Here is a 14538-nt window from a genome sequence, read left to right as displayed (position 1 = left end):
TCGGCGATCAGATAAAAACTAGTTAATTACGTAATTCAGGAATAAAATAATGAACTTGAAATGCGTGTATCATCGTCGACTCAACAGGTAAACGTGAAAAATGGCCCATAAAACCCCATTCCACGATGGGAAAAAACCCGACCGTCGCTATTCGCCGAGGAATCACTTAAAGGTATATAAATCATGCAACGTCAATATTTGGACAAAGGAACCTATCGACCATTTATTATCGAGTGTAATTGGTGTAAAATCTCCGATTACAGACCAATTCACGTCTTTTATTGTATTAAAAGGGGATGTTTAATTAATAAACAATAGCACTCCCTCTTCTTTCAATCGATGAAAATAAACTAAAACTATTCACATTTTTCAAGAACGTAACCGCTTACGCGCTGCGATGTCGAATCGTTTTTACAATTTACTAGTGGAGATTTTCTAATCCACCTTTGGGAGAAGACAAATGAAACGACTGCTGTGAATTTGATATTTTCTTTTACATATTATCCAATTTGGCATTTCCACTGTGCACAATCAATCGGAATTATGCTTTTATTTATCGCTTGTCTATGAATAGGAGTATTGATTGATTGTAACGGGACTAAAAGGCAAGGAATGAAGTAGCAGAACTTCAGGAGTTTTGTGCAACAAGTGCCCGAACTGGTTGGGTGTTTGTGATAACGAGCTTTAATCTCAGAACTATCGCTGGGACTGTCAACATCCTTTATCGGTACACGTCCGCCGGGACTACGGGGTAAGTTCTCTATCACTTCCTGTTCCGGGGGGAGCATGCATGCTAGGATGTGGTTTGGTAGTTTTCCAAATTCATTTACAAATGCAACAAAGGTAACAATGACGTAACTAGAATCAACATTCGATCAAGATAAAAAAAAATTTTCTGGCAAACAGTCAATCGAAAAATCATGAAATGCTGTAGCTTGAAAATTTTCGTAGATAGATCAAATGACTTTTAGAAAAATAATAGTTACACAAATTCTAATATATAATTACTTGTGTGTATATTGATACTGACTAAGTCTTATATTTAATTACTTGTGTGTATATTGATACTGACTAGGTCTTATATTTAATTACTTGTGTGTATATTGATACTGACTAAGTCTTATATTTGCGCCTACAGATATCATGTTCACTAAAAGGGTTAAGAGAGAAAGCGAAAGGGAGAGAAAGTCAAATAATTTCTCAGCTTTTTTACTCAACGCCACATTTATCAATAAAAATACTAATGGATTTTATTTTATAGGCTTTATAATTCATAAAAACATTTTACCCGTACGATTTAGAAGATAGACAAACAAAAAGTAACACGGATTTTTATCCGGAAATCGTTAAGAAAATTGTTTTGATTTTATGTGTATCATGCAATAAGAGTATGCATATTAGTTACAAGACTGGTTTCTGTTGTTCCGTGCTTAGGACACCGGGGTGGGAGTCTCAGCGCCCCGTTATAACATGTGGTGACTGTTCATTCCCCGAGCACCCAGTATTAGAAGTGTTGGGCACATTGTTTTGGGTATGACCTTAAAAATGGAAGCCCCTATTTATGTTAGGCTTCAGCCCCCTTACAGATAAGGTCTTGAGCGCCTTGCATACTTTTTATGGTGAATTTTTGACACTTCACATGGCGATGTCACTCATTGAGAAAATGTAACTGTTACACAATATAACACCCCAACCCCTAAATCAGTAAAAATGGAGAAATAAATGTACGCCATGTAGATGTTTATAAACAAAAGACCTATCTACTGCAGCAGGAGCAAGTTCTGTGGAACATTTCACAAAACCTGTTACCTTAATCAGATATTACAAGAAATGTTACCTGAATCAGATATTACAAGAAATGTTACCTGAATCAGATATTACAAGAAATGTTACCTGAATCAGATATTACAAGACCTGTTACCTGAATCAGATATTACAAGAAATGTTACCTGTATAAGATATTACAAGAAATGTTACCTGTATAAGATATTACAAGAAATGTTACCTGTATAAGATATTACAAGAAATGTTACCTGTATAAGATATTACAAGAAATGTTACCTGAATCAGATATTACAAGAAATGTTACCTGTATAAGATATTACAAGACCTGTTACCTGAATCAGATATTACAAGAAATGTTACCTGAATCAGATATTACAAGAAATGTTACCTGAATCAGATATTACTAGAAATGTTACCTGATTCAAGTATTACAAGAAATGTTACCTGAATCAGATATTACTAGAAATGTTACCTGAATCAGATATTACAAGAAATGTTACCTAATTCAGATATTACAAGAAATGTTACTTGAATAAGATATTACAAGAAATGTTACCTGAATCAGATATTACAAGAAATGTTACCCAAATCAGATATTACAAGAAATGCTACCTTAATCAGATATTACAAGAAATGTTACCTGAATCAGATATTACAAGAAATGATACCTGAATCAGATATTACAAGAAATGTTACCTGAATCAGATATTACAAGAAATGTTACCTGAATCAGATATTACAAGAAATGTTACCTGAATCAGATATTACAAGAAATGTTACCTGAATCAGATATTACTAGAAATGTTACCTGAATCAGATATTACAAGAAATGTTACCTGATTCAGATATTACAAGAAATGTTACCTGAATCAGATATTACAAGAAATGTTACCTGAATCAAATATCACAAGACCTGTTACCTGAATCAGATATTACAAGAAATGTTACCTGAATAAGATATTACAAGAAATGTTACCTAATTCAGATATTACAAGAAATGTTACTTGAATCAGATATTACAAGAAATTTTACCTGAATCAGATATTACAAGAAATGTTACCCAAATCAGATATTACAAGAAATGCTACCTTAATCAGATATTACAAGAAATGTTACCTGAATCAGATATTACAAGAAATGTTACCTGAATCAGATATTACAAGAAATGTTACCTGAATCAGATATTACAAGAAATGTTACCTGAATCAGATATTACAAGAAATGTTACCTGAATCAGATATTACAAGAAATGTTACCTGAATCAGATATTACTAGAAATATTACCTGAATAAGATATTACCAGAAATGTTACCTGATTCAGATATTACCAGAAATGTTACCTGATTAAGATATTACAAGAAATGTTACCTGAATCAGATATTACAAGAAATGTTACCTGAATCAAATATCACAAGACCTGTTACCTGAATCAGATATTACAAGAAATGTTACCTGAATAAGATATTACAAGAAATGTTACCTAATTCAGATATTACAAGAAATGTTACTTGAATCAGATATTACAAGAAATTTTACCTGAATCAAATATTACAAGAAATGTTACCCAAATCAGATATTACAATAAATGCTACCTTAATCAGATATTACAAGACCTGTTACCTGAATCAGATATTACAAGAAATGTTACCTGATTCAGATATTACAAGAAATGTAACTTGAATCAGATATTACAAGAAATTTTACCTGAATAAGATATTACAAGAAATGTTACCCAAATCAGATATTACAATAAATGCTACCTTAATCAGATATTACAAGAAATGGTACCTGAATCAGATATTACAAGAAATGTTACCTGAATCAGATATTACAATAAATGCTACCTTAATCAGATATTACAAGAAATGTTACCTGAATCAGATATTACAAGAAATGTTACCTGAATCAGATATTACAAGAAATGTTACCTGAATCAGATATTACAAGAAATGTTACCTGAATCAGATATTACAAGACCTGTTACCTGAATCAGATATTACAAGAAATGTTACCTGATTCAGATATTACAAGAAATGTTACTTGAATCAGATATTACAAGAAATTTTACCTGAATCAGATATTACAAGAAATGTTACCCAAATCAGATATTACAAAACCTGTTACCTGAATCAGATATTACAAGAAATGTTACATGAATCAGATATTACTAAAAATGTTACATAAATCAGATATTTTATTTTTGCTGTTTCTCTAGGGACGGCAAACGTAAGCCGATTTTTTTTTAGCTACGCACAAAAACATATGCATGTTCTGAAAATATGTATGTCATGGCAACTAAATATCGATATAATTCGATTAAATTAGTTTGCATACTGAATTATTATTTCTATCATGTGAAATTAGTGATATTATTATTACATGCAACCAACTACCCCCCCCCCCTAATTTTACCCCCCCCCCCCCTAATTTTAATGATTACACGTTAACATTGTTGAGGAATACATATAGATTAAAGTCATCCTATGTGGACGTTTTCTGTGGTACATTCTATAATAAACGAAAGAACGGAAACTTCATAAATTTGTAAAATGAATTTATTCACATATATATTACCCACTAAAAGCTACTCCACCATTCAACAATATTTGAGGGACACCTTTATTGACAAAAGGAATTACGTTTGTCGTCCTTAATTTTACATCTATATCCAAAGGTATCTGTACGGCAAATCTAATGTGTAACCGGTAACTATTATACTGTAAATCTAATGTGTAACCGGTAACTATTATACTGTAAATCTAGTGTAACCGGTAACTATTATACTGTAAATCTAATGTGTAACCGGTAACTATTATACTGTAAATCTAATGTGTAACCGGTAACTATTATACTGTAAATCTAATGTGTAACCGGTAACTATTATACTGTATAACTTACAGTTAATGCTCGTGTAACTTCTTATCCCGTAATTGTGTACAATGAAAGACCCTCGTTAGGTTTCCTTTCGATTTCAATATATGTATAAAAAATGACAAAGAAATCTAAGGACACGAAGAAGTACACGTATGTAAATAGTTTTGGAAAATCACAGAGATTGGTCTGAGGGACATGACTGTTTGTGAAATGGGTCCCTGAACCACAACAATGAATACAGAGGTAAACCGAAAAGCGGTAAACCAAAAAGAGGTAGACCGAAAGAGGTAGATTGAACACGGCAGAAACCGTGTTGGTAGTGTTGTATTGTTGATTTTTTCGTTGTTGATCAAATGTGTCTTTATTTGTAATTTTGGTCATGTTTGTGTATTTGTGTGTGTGTGTGTGTGTGTGTGTGTGTGTGTGTGTGTGTGTTTCTTGGATGGTGTATCTTAGGTATCATTCATTGAGGGTCTCTAAGCCCCTGAATTTATTAAATGAATGTAGTAATAAATTCCACATACTAAATTCAGAGTGACAATAAGTTCGGCAATGTTCTGATGTAAAAGTTTATGACAAAGGTAACACTAATCTTTGGATGAAGAATGAATGGTTGTAAGGTTGGTTTATTCTTAGACGTCAAATCCATATAGAGACGGCACCAAATTTAGGTGAAGTGCTCATCATAAGGTAAAATTTCAATGATTTTAACAATTACACACGTGATAAACAACTACACACGTGATTGATTAACAAATACACACGTGATTGATTAACAACTACACACGTGATTGATTAACAACTACATGCGTGATTAACAACGACAGACGTGATTGATTAACAAATACATGCGTGATTGATTAACAAATACACGCGTGATTGATTAACAACTACACACGTGATTGATTAACAAATACACGCGTGATTGATTAACAACTACACACGTGATTGATTAACAAATACACACGTGATTGATTAACAACTACACACGTGATTGATCAACAACTACACACGTGATTAACAACTACAAACGTGATTGATTAACAAATACACACGTGATTTATTAACAACTACACACGTGATTAAAAACGACACACGTGATTAACAACTACACACGTGATTGATCAACAACTACACACGTGATTAACAACTACAAACGTGATTGATTAACAAATACACACGTGATTTATTAACAACTACACACGTGATTAAAAACGACACACGTGATTAACAACTACACACGTGATTATCAACTACGCATGTGAAAGAATCAACATATAATTTTTTGAAATTATTTAAGCTTTACCGTATACAGTAATATTGAAAATACTGATTTGAACAATGGCCAGTTGTAGAATTACTATCCATATAAAGTTCTACGAATATTTCAGCACTAGAACTTATGAATAGGGGCAACGACCGAAAAAAAAAAAAAAAAAAAAAACCGAAAAGAAAATGAAATTCTAAAGACGGACTTCTGGCCATTAAATGGAACACCTTTCTGTCCAAAAAGACGGGGAGTGTAAAAGAGTTTCTAAAATCTTACAAACCGGTACCAAACGCAGAACGAAAACCAGTATACACAGACGGGTAACCGTTGCTGACCGCCAAGGATATAAATAAATAAGGAATTCGTCACCGACCACCACCAGTATAAAACTAAAATACCGGCATAAAACTAAAACACCGGTATAATACACCGGTATAAAACTAAAACACCGGTATAATACAACGGCATTAAACTAAAACACCGGTATAAAACTAAAATACCGGGATACAACACCTTTTATTTCACAAGCGAATGGTTCTATTTGTCTGAAACTTTAGAATCAGTGGCGTGGAAGGAAACGGATATAACAGTGTATAACGAATACCAAGGACGGTAACAGTTACCGATATACATGTAACAGTGTATACACGAATACCAAGGACGGTAACGGTTACCGATATACATGTAACAGTTTATACACGAATACCAAGGACGGTAACGGTTACCTGTATACATGTAAGACTCACTAAAGCTACAATAACAGTGTATACACGAATACCAAGGACAGTAACGGTTACCGATATAGATGTAACAGTGTATACACGAATACAAAGAACGGTAACGGTTACCTGTATACATGTAAGACTCACTAAAGCTACAATAACAGTGTATACACGAATACCAAGGACGGTAACGGTTACTGATATACATGTAAGACTCACTAAAGCTACAATAACAGTGTATACACGAATACCAAGGACGGTAACGGTTACCTGTATACATGTAAGACTCACTAAAGCTACAATAACAGTGTATACACGAATACCAAGGACGGTAACGGTTACTGATATACATGCAAGACTCACTAAAGCTACAATAACAGTGTATACACGAATACCAAGGACAGTAACGGTTACCGATATACACGTAACAGTGTATACACAAATACCAAGGACGGTAACGGTTACCTGTATACATGTAAGACTCACTAAAGCTACAATAACAGTGTATACACGAATACCAAGTACGGTAACGGTTACCGATATACATGTAACACTCACTAAAGCTACAATAACAGACTCAATAAAGCTACTATATCAGACTCACTGAAGATACTGTCACTTATACAATATACTATATCATACTTACTGAGGGTACTGTCACCTATACAATATACTATATCAGACTTACTGAAGGTACTGTCACCTATACAATATACTATATCATACTTACTGAAGGTAATGTCACCAATACAACATACTATATCAGACTTACTGAAGGTAACGTCACCTATACAACATACTATATCAGACTTACTGAAGTTACTGTCACCTATACAACATACTATATCAGACTTACTGAAGGTACTGTCACCTATACAACATACTATATCAGACTCACTGAGGGTACTGTCACCTATAAAATATACTATATCAGACTTACTGAAGTTACCGTCACCTATACAACATACTATATCAGACTTACTGAAGGTACTGTCACCTATACAACATACTATATCATACTTACTGAAGGTACTGTCACCAATACAACATACTATATCAGACTTACTGAAGATACTGTCACCAATACAACATACTATATCATACTTACTGAAGGTACTGTCACCTATACAACATACTATATCAGACTTACCGAAGGTACTGTCACCAATACAACATACTATATCAGACTTACTGAAGGTAACGTCACCTATACAACATACTATATCAGACGTACTGAAGTTACTGTCACCAATACAACATACTATATCAGACTTACTGAAGATACTGTCACCTATACAACATACTATATCATACTTACTGAAGGTACTGTCACCAATAAAATATACTATAACAGACGTACTGAAGTTACTGTCACCTATACAACATACTATATCAGACTTACTGAAGGTACTGTCACCTATACAATATACTATATCATACTTACTGAGGGTACTGTCACCTATACAACATACTATATCATACTTACTGAGGGTACTGTCACCTATACAACATACTATATCAGACTTACTGACGGTAATGTCACCTATACAACATACTATATCATACTTACTGAGGGTACTGTCACCTATACAATATACTATATCAGACTTACTGAAGATATTGTCACCTATACAATATACTATATCAGACTCACTGAAGATATTGTCACCTATACAATATACTATATCATACTTACTGAGGGTACCGTTACCAATACAACATACTATATCAGACTTACTGAAGGTACTGTCACCTATACAATATACTATATCAGACTTACTGACGGTAATGTCACCTATACAACATACTATATCAGACTTACTGAGGGTACTGTCACCTATACAACATACTATATCAGACTTACTGAAGGTACTGTCACCTATACAACATACTATATCAGACTTACTGAAGGTACTGTCACCTATACAACATACTATATCAGACTTACTGAAGGTACTGTCACCAATACAACATACTATATCAGACTTACTGAAGGTACTGTCACCTATACAACATACTATATCAGACTTACTGAAGTTACTGTCACCTATACAACATACTATATCAGACTTACTGAAGTTACTGTCACCTATACAACATACTATATCAGACTTACTGAAGGTACTGTCACCTATACAACATACTATATCAGACTTACTGAAGGTACTGTCACCTATACAACATACTATATCAGACTTACTGACGGTAATGTCACCTATACAACATACTATATCAGACTTACTGAGGGTACTGTCACCTATACAACATACTATATCAGACTTACTGAAGGTACTGTCACCTATACAACATACTATATCAGACGTACTGAAGATATTGTCACCTATACAATATACTATATCATACTTACTGAGGGTACCGTTACCAATACAACATACTATATCAGACTCACTGAAGATATTGTCACCTATACAATATACTATATCAGACTTACTGAAGGTACCGTTACCAATACAACATACTATATCAGACTTACTGAAGGTACTGTCACCTATAGAATATACTATATCAGACTTACTGACGGTAATGTCACCTATACAACATACTATATCAGACTTACTGAGGGTACCGTCACCGATACAACATACTATATCAGACTTACTGAAGTTACCGTCACCAATACAATATACTATTTCAGACTTACTGAAACTACTGTCACCTATACAACATACTATATCATACTTACTGAGGGTACTGTCACCTATACAACATACTATATCAGACTTACTGAGGGTACTGTCACCAATACAACATACTATATCAGACTTACTGAAGGTACTGTCACCTATACAACATACTATATCAGACTTACTGAAGGTACTGTCACCTATACAACATACTATATCAGACTTACTGAGGGTACTGTCACCTATACAACATACTATATCAGACTTACTGAAGGTACTGTCACCAATACAACATACTATATCATACTTACTGAGGGTACTGTCACCAATACAACATACTATATCATACTTACTGAAGATACTGTCACCAATACAATATACTATTTCAGACTTACTGAAACTACTGTCACCTATACAACATACTATATCATACTTACTGAGGGTACTGTCACCTATACAACATACTATATCAGACTTACTGAGGGTACTGTCACCTATACAACATACTATATCAGACTTACTGAGGGTACTGTCACCTATACAACATACTATATCAGACTTACTGAGGGTACTGTCACCTATACAACATACTATATCATACTTACTGAGGGTACTGTCACCTATACAACATACTATATCAGACTTACTGAAGGTACTGTCACCTATGCAACATACTATATCAGACTCACTGAAGATATTGTCACCTATACAATATACTATATCAGACTTACTGAAGGTACCGTTACCAATACAACATACTATATCAGACTTACTGAAGGTACTGTCACCTATACAATATACTATATCAGACTTACTGACGGTAATGTCACCTATACAACATACTATATCAGACTTACTGAAGGTACTGTCACCAATACAATATACTATATCAGACTTACTGAAGGTACTGTCACCTATACAACATACTATATCAGACTTACTGAAGGTACTGTCACCTATACAACATACTATATCAGACTTACTGAAGGTACTGTCACCTATACAATATACTATATCAGACTTACTGACGGTAATGTCACCTATACAACATACTATATCAGACTTACTGAGGGTACTGTCACCTATACAACATACTATATCAGACTTACTGAAGGTACTGTCACCTATACAACATACTATATCAGACTTACTGAAGGTACTGTCACCTATACAACATACTATATCAGACTTACTGACGGTAATGTCACCTATACAACATACTATATCAGACTCACTGAAGATATTGTCACCTATACAATATACTATATCATACTTACTGAGGGTACCGTTACCAATACAACATACTATATCAGACTCACTGAAGATATTGTCACCTATACAATATACTATATCAGACTTACTGAAGGTACCGTTACCAATACAACATACTATATCAGACTTACTGAAGATATTGTCACCTATACAATATACTATATCAGACTTACTGAAGGTACTGTCACCTATACAATATACTATATCAGACTTACTGAAGGTACTGTCACCTATACAACATACTATATCAGACTTACTGAGGGTACTGTCACCTATACAACATACTATATCAGACTTACTGAAGGTACTGTCACCTATACAACATACTATATCAGACTTACTGGAGGTACTGTCACCTATACAACATACTATATCAGACGTACTGAAGATATTGTCACCTATACAACATACTATATCAGACTTACTGACGGTAATGTCACCTATACAATATACTATATCAGACTTACTGAAGGTAATGTCACCAATACAACATACTATATCAGACTTACTGAAGATACTGTCACCAATACAACATACTATATCATACTTACAGAAGTTACTGTAACCTATACAATATACTATATCATACTTACTGAAGATACTGTCACCTATACAACATACTATATCAGACTTACTGAAGTTACCGTCACCTATACAACATACTCTAAAAGGAATAACACCGGTACACGACACACTAAAGATATCACTGATAAAAGACACTCGGTAAATTATACCGCCGCCGATACAGGTACAATAAATGTACCAACATCAATAAAGGTACAATAAATGTACCAACATCAATAAAGGTACTATAAGGGTACAATAACGATACTATAAAGGTACTATAAAGATACAATAAAGGTACTATAAAGATACAATAAGGGTACTATAAGGGTACAATAAAGATACTATAAAGGTACTATAAAGATACTCTAAAGGTACTATAAAGTACTATAAAGATACAATAAAGGTACTATAAAGATACAATAAAGGTACTATAAGGGTACAATAAAGATACTATAAAGGTACTATAAAGATACAATAAAGGTACTATAAAGATACCATAAAGATACAATAAGGGTACAATAAAGATACTATAAAGGTACTATAAATATACTATAAAGGTACTATAAAGTACTATAAAGGTACAATAAAGATACTATAAAGGTACAATAAAGATACTATAAAGGTACAATAAAGGTGCAATAAAGATACTATAAAGGTACTATAAAGTACTATAAAGGTACAATAAAGATACTATAACGGTACCATCACCGATACAAGGTGCAAGAATCTCTTCTGAAATTCATCAGGATATACAGTATTCACATTTTTTCTCTCAATGTTTTTGCCTTCGATATCTTTACCATATAAAATGATAACGATTTCCTCATGAATGTGAAAAATGTGCGTATGAATCGTAATAGATTTACACGTGGTACGACTATTCTAACGGACGGAAATATTACGACAGAAATGAAAGGAAAATGTAAACATAAAATCATTAAATTTCGTTTTTGAAAATAAACAAAGGTTTGAATGACAATGCTTAATAATAGCTTAGAGATAACGCACTTCATGAAGTACGCCTGCGTAAATGCCTTTGTGTATTTTCAAAGATGGAATTTATTTCTTGAAAATCAATCTGCAAACATCTGAGACACAAAAAAGCCAGTCAGACAGACAAATGCACGATATGGTGTATATTCAGAGCATGCTAGTCTAGATTCCTAATCGTTATTGGTATGACATCCTTCATTGTTACATTGATAAATGGTAACTAAATATCTAGATAATGGTACCCAAGGGAGACCAAATTTCCAGTTTTCACGTAATAAGTCAAGATATTCATGTCAATGGTTTTGAAATTGAATTTATGAATATCATAGTAATAATGGCATACAAAATGTCAACCTGAAATTGGCATATTGTTAGTACAACATAACGATGTTACCCCGCTGATTTACTAAGTGCTTGCTGATACTGGAACTCTCTAAGGGGGCACCTGTCGAGTCATTAGCGGGGCAGAAAATTCGCTCTTGCATTATTTATGCAGTGAATTCAAAATAGAAACACACTAGAGCTTGCTTTCGTGCAGATATAAAAATGCAAAAGGTTCAAGGATGATACATTTGTGGGTATACAATGAAGGAGAGAGAGAGAGAGAGAGAGAGAGAGAGAGAGAGAGAGAGAGAGAGAGAGAGAGAGAGAGAGAGAGAATATCTCATCTACATAGAAAAAAGGAATGCCGTCGTTAAAGGATTTTCCGGAAATTGCATGCTATGGGACACTTCTTACTAATTCGTGCATTATCGGTTTATTCAAGATTGACCGGGCATGAAATCAAAACGCCCAAGTGATTATGATGTGGAGAGCGCAGAATTATCCTTATTTCAACAATCAGGTCGTAGATGTTTTGTAAAAGCTGCGACACAAAAAGTATTTTACGAAACGCATTAAGAAGATTTTATAACCAAAAGACACATGGTTATACATGTAGGTATACATGATGGGTTTGGATTTAATGCTGTTTCACACACACTTTAATGCTACATTTTCTCTTCAAGTTCGATGTAGTCAACTTGAATGATATATGGAAATAATGTTTGGGTAGTAAACATTTTCTGAATTACTTGAACGCACGACATTTGCCAAGGCGAGGGTTGAATTGAGAAGGCGAGGGTTGAATTGAGAAGGCGAGGGTTGGGTTTACAAGGCGAGGGTTGAGTTGAGAAGGCGAGGGTTGGGTTTACAAGGCGAGGGTTGAGTTTACAAGGCGAGGGTTGCGTTTACATAAAGGTGTCCCATAATGTAAGAGATAAGAACTTCTAATAGCGGTTTTCATTATCACCATTTAATTTTTTTTTTTTAAGACTTGTTCAGCATATTGTGGAAAATACTAAATTGATAAGTTTCCGAAAAAATACAAAATAAAAATCCACGAATATTGTACTTGAATTACAGCAACTAAATTTTTCATTAAAATTGAATGCTACATTTTATTCATAATTGCTACAAAGCTGTATTTCTATGGAAACAAATTTTAGTCTATTGTAAGTTTTCTCGGAGAAATGAGATTCTTCAACTTTTTTTTTTAAAATTGGGGAGTCAAAGCGCGACGTCGTTTTTTGTCGAATTTTTATTTGATCTTTCAAAAGTGTTTGTTTTAGTATAACTTCAAGAGATTTGTTAAGGAGGATGTGATTCCGTTACTATGGAAACCGTCTCAGTATTTGGTTGAATAGTGATATTGTATTTTTTGTAGGGAATTATTACAACATTTGTTCGACATGTTAACAAGTTCAAGTACATGTGCAATTAAGTAATAAAGTACAAATGCTAAATCTAAAATTCCTGAAATTCTTGGGATTTTCATTTCAATGAAATTACAATTAGTTGATGAGCCGTATGATACATAAAACCATACTTCTCTGTTCCGAATAATGAAACCGGACGAATCGATGGTCCGGCAAAACAAGACTGGATCGACTAAAAGAGCAATTTTTGACATACAGCATAATCGAGATCCCTTAGGAATGAATATAATATCTATACGAATATTGATCAAACCTAGTAACATTAATAATCGAAAAGTTTTACAAGAAGCGAGCACAAAAGATGAGCGAGGGCTTAGGATCGGTACGTATGTTTCTTTTGTAGAGGGCTGACAGCATCAATAAATGTAATATCTCACTAACTCTTTATCTGTGATCCACTGCTACGGTCAAATATAATTCCATACTTTTGTGATCAGCGTCACATGTCTCCCTCTCTATACAATGACTGTGTGCCAACGTATATATACCATGCAAAAAGTTAATCGAGTGAGTATTCTCCTTTTTCTTCCCGCATTTCATTTTTTTTTTTTTCATGCACAAATTAGCATTGCTACCCGAAAATGAATCCATAGGCATGTGTAGCAAAGTGTGGAATGCACAAAGTTACGGCAGCCCATTAGGACCTATCAACA

At 33.7% G+C, this 14538-nt stretch overlaps 1 protein-coding gene across 1 annotated transcript in view; it reads left to right on the top strand.

The window, feature by feature from the left end:
• Positions 1-344: 344 nt before the first annotated feature.
• LOC125664358 (LHFPL tetraspan subfamily member 2a protein-like) overlaps positions 345-14538 on the top strand; it is a 29830-nt gene continuing 15636 nt past the window's right edge. The window contains exon 1 of the mRNA XM_048897073.2: positions 345-751. The gene's annotated coding sequence lies outside the window, so the exon portion shown is untranslated. The remainder of the gene's footprint in view (positions 752-14538) is intronic.

The sequence above is a fragment of the Ostrea edulis genome, chromosome 1, assembly GCF_947568905.1.
Source record: "Ostrea edulis chromosome 1, xbOstEdul1.1, whole genome shotgun sequence".
NCBI lineage: Eukaryota > Metazoa > Mollusca > Bivalvia > Ostreida > Ostreidae > Ostrea > Ostrea edulis.
The sequence above is the reverse complement of the archived record's forward strand: the minus strand, read 5'-3'. Positions and strand labels throughout refer to the sequence as shown.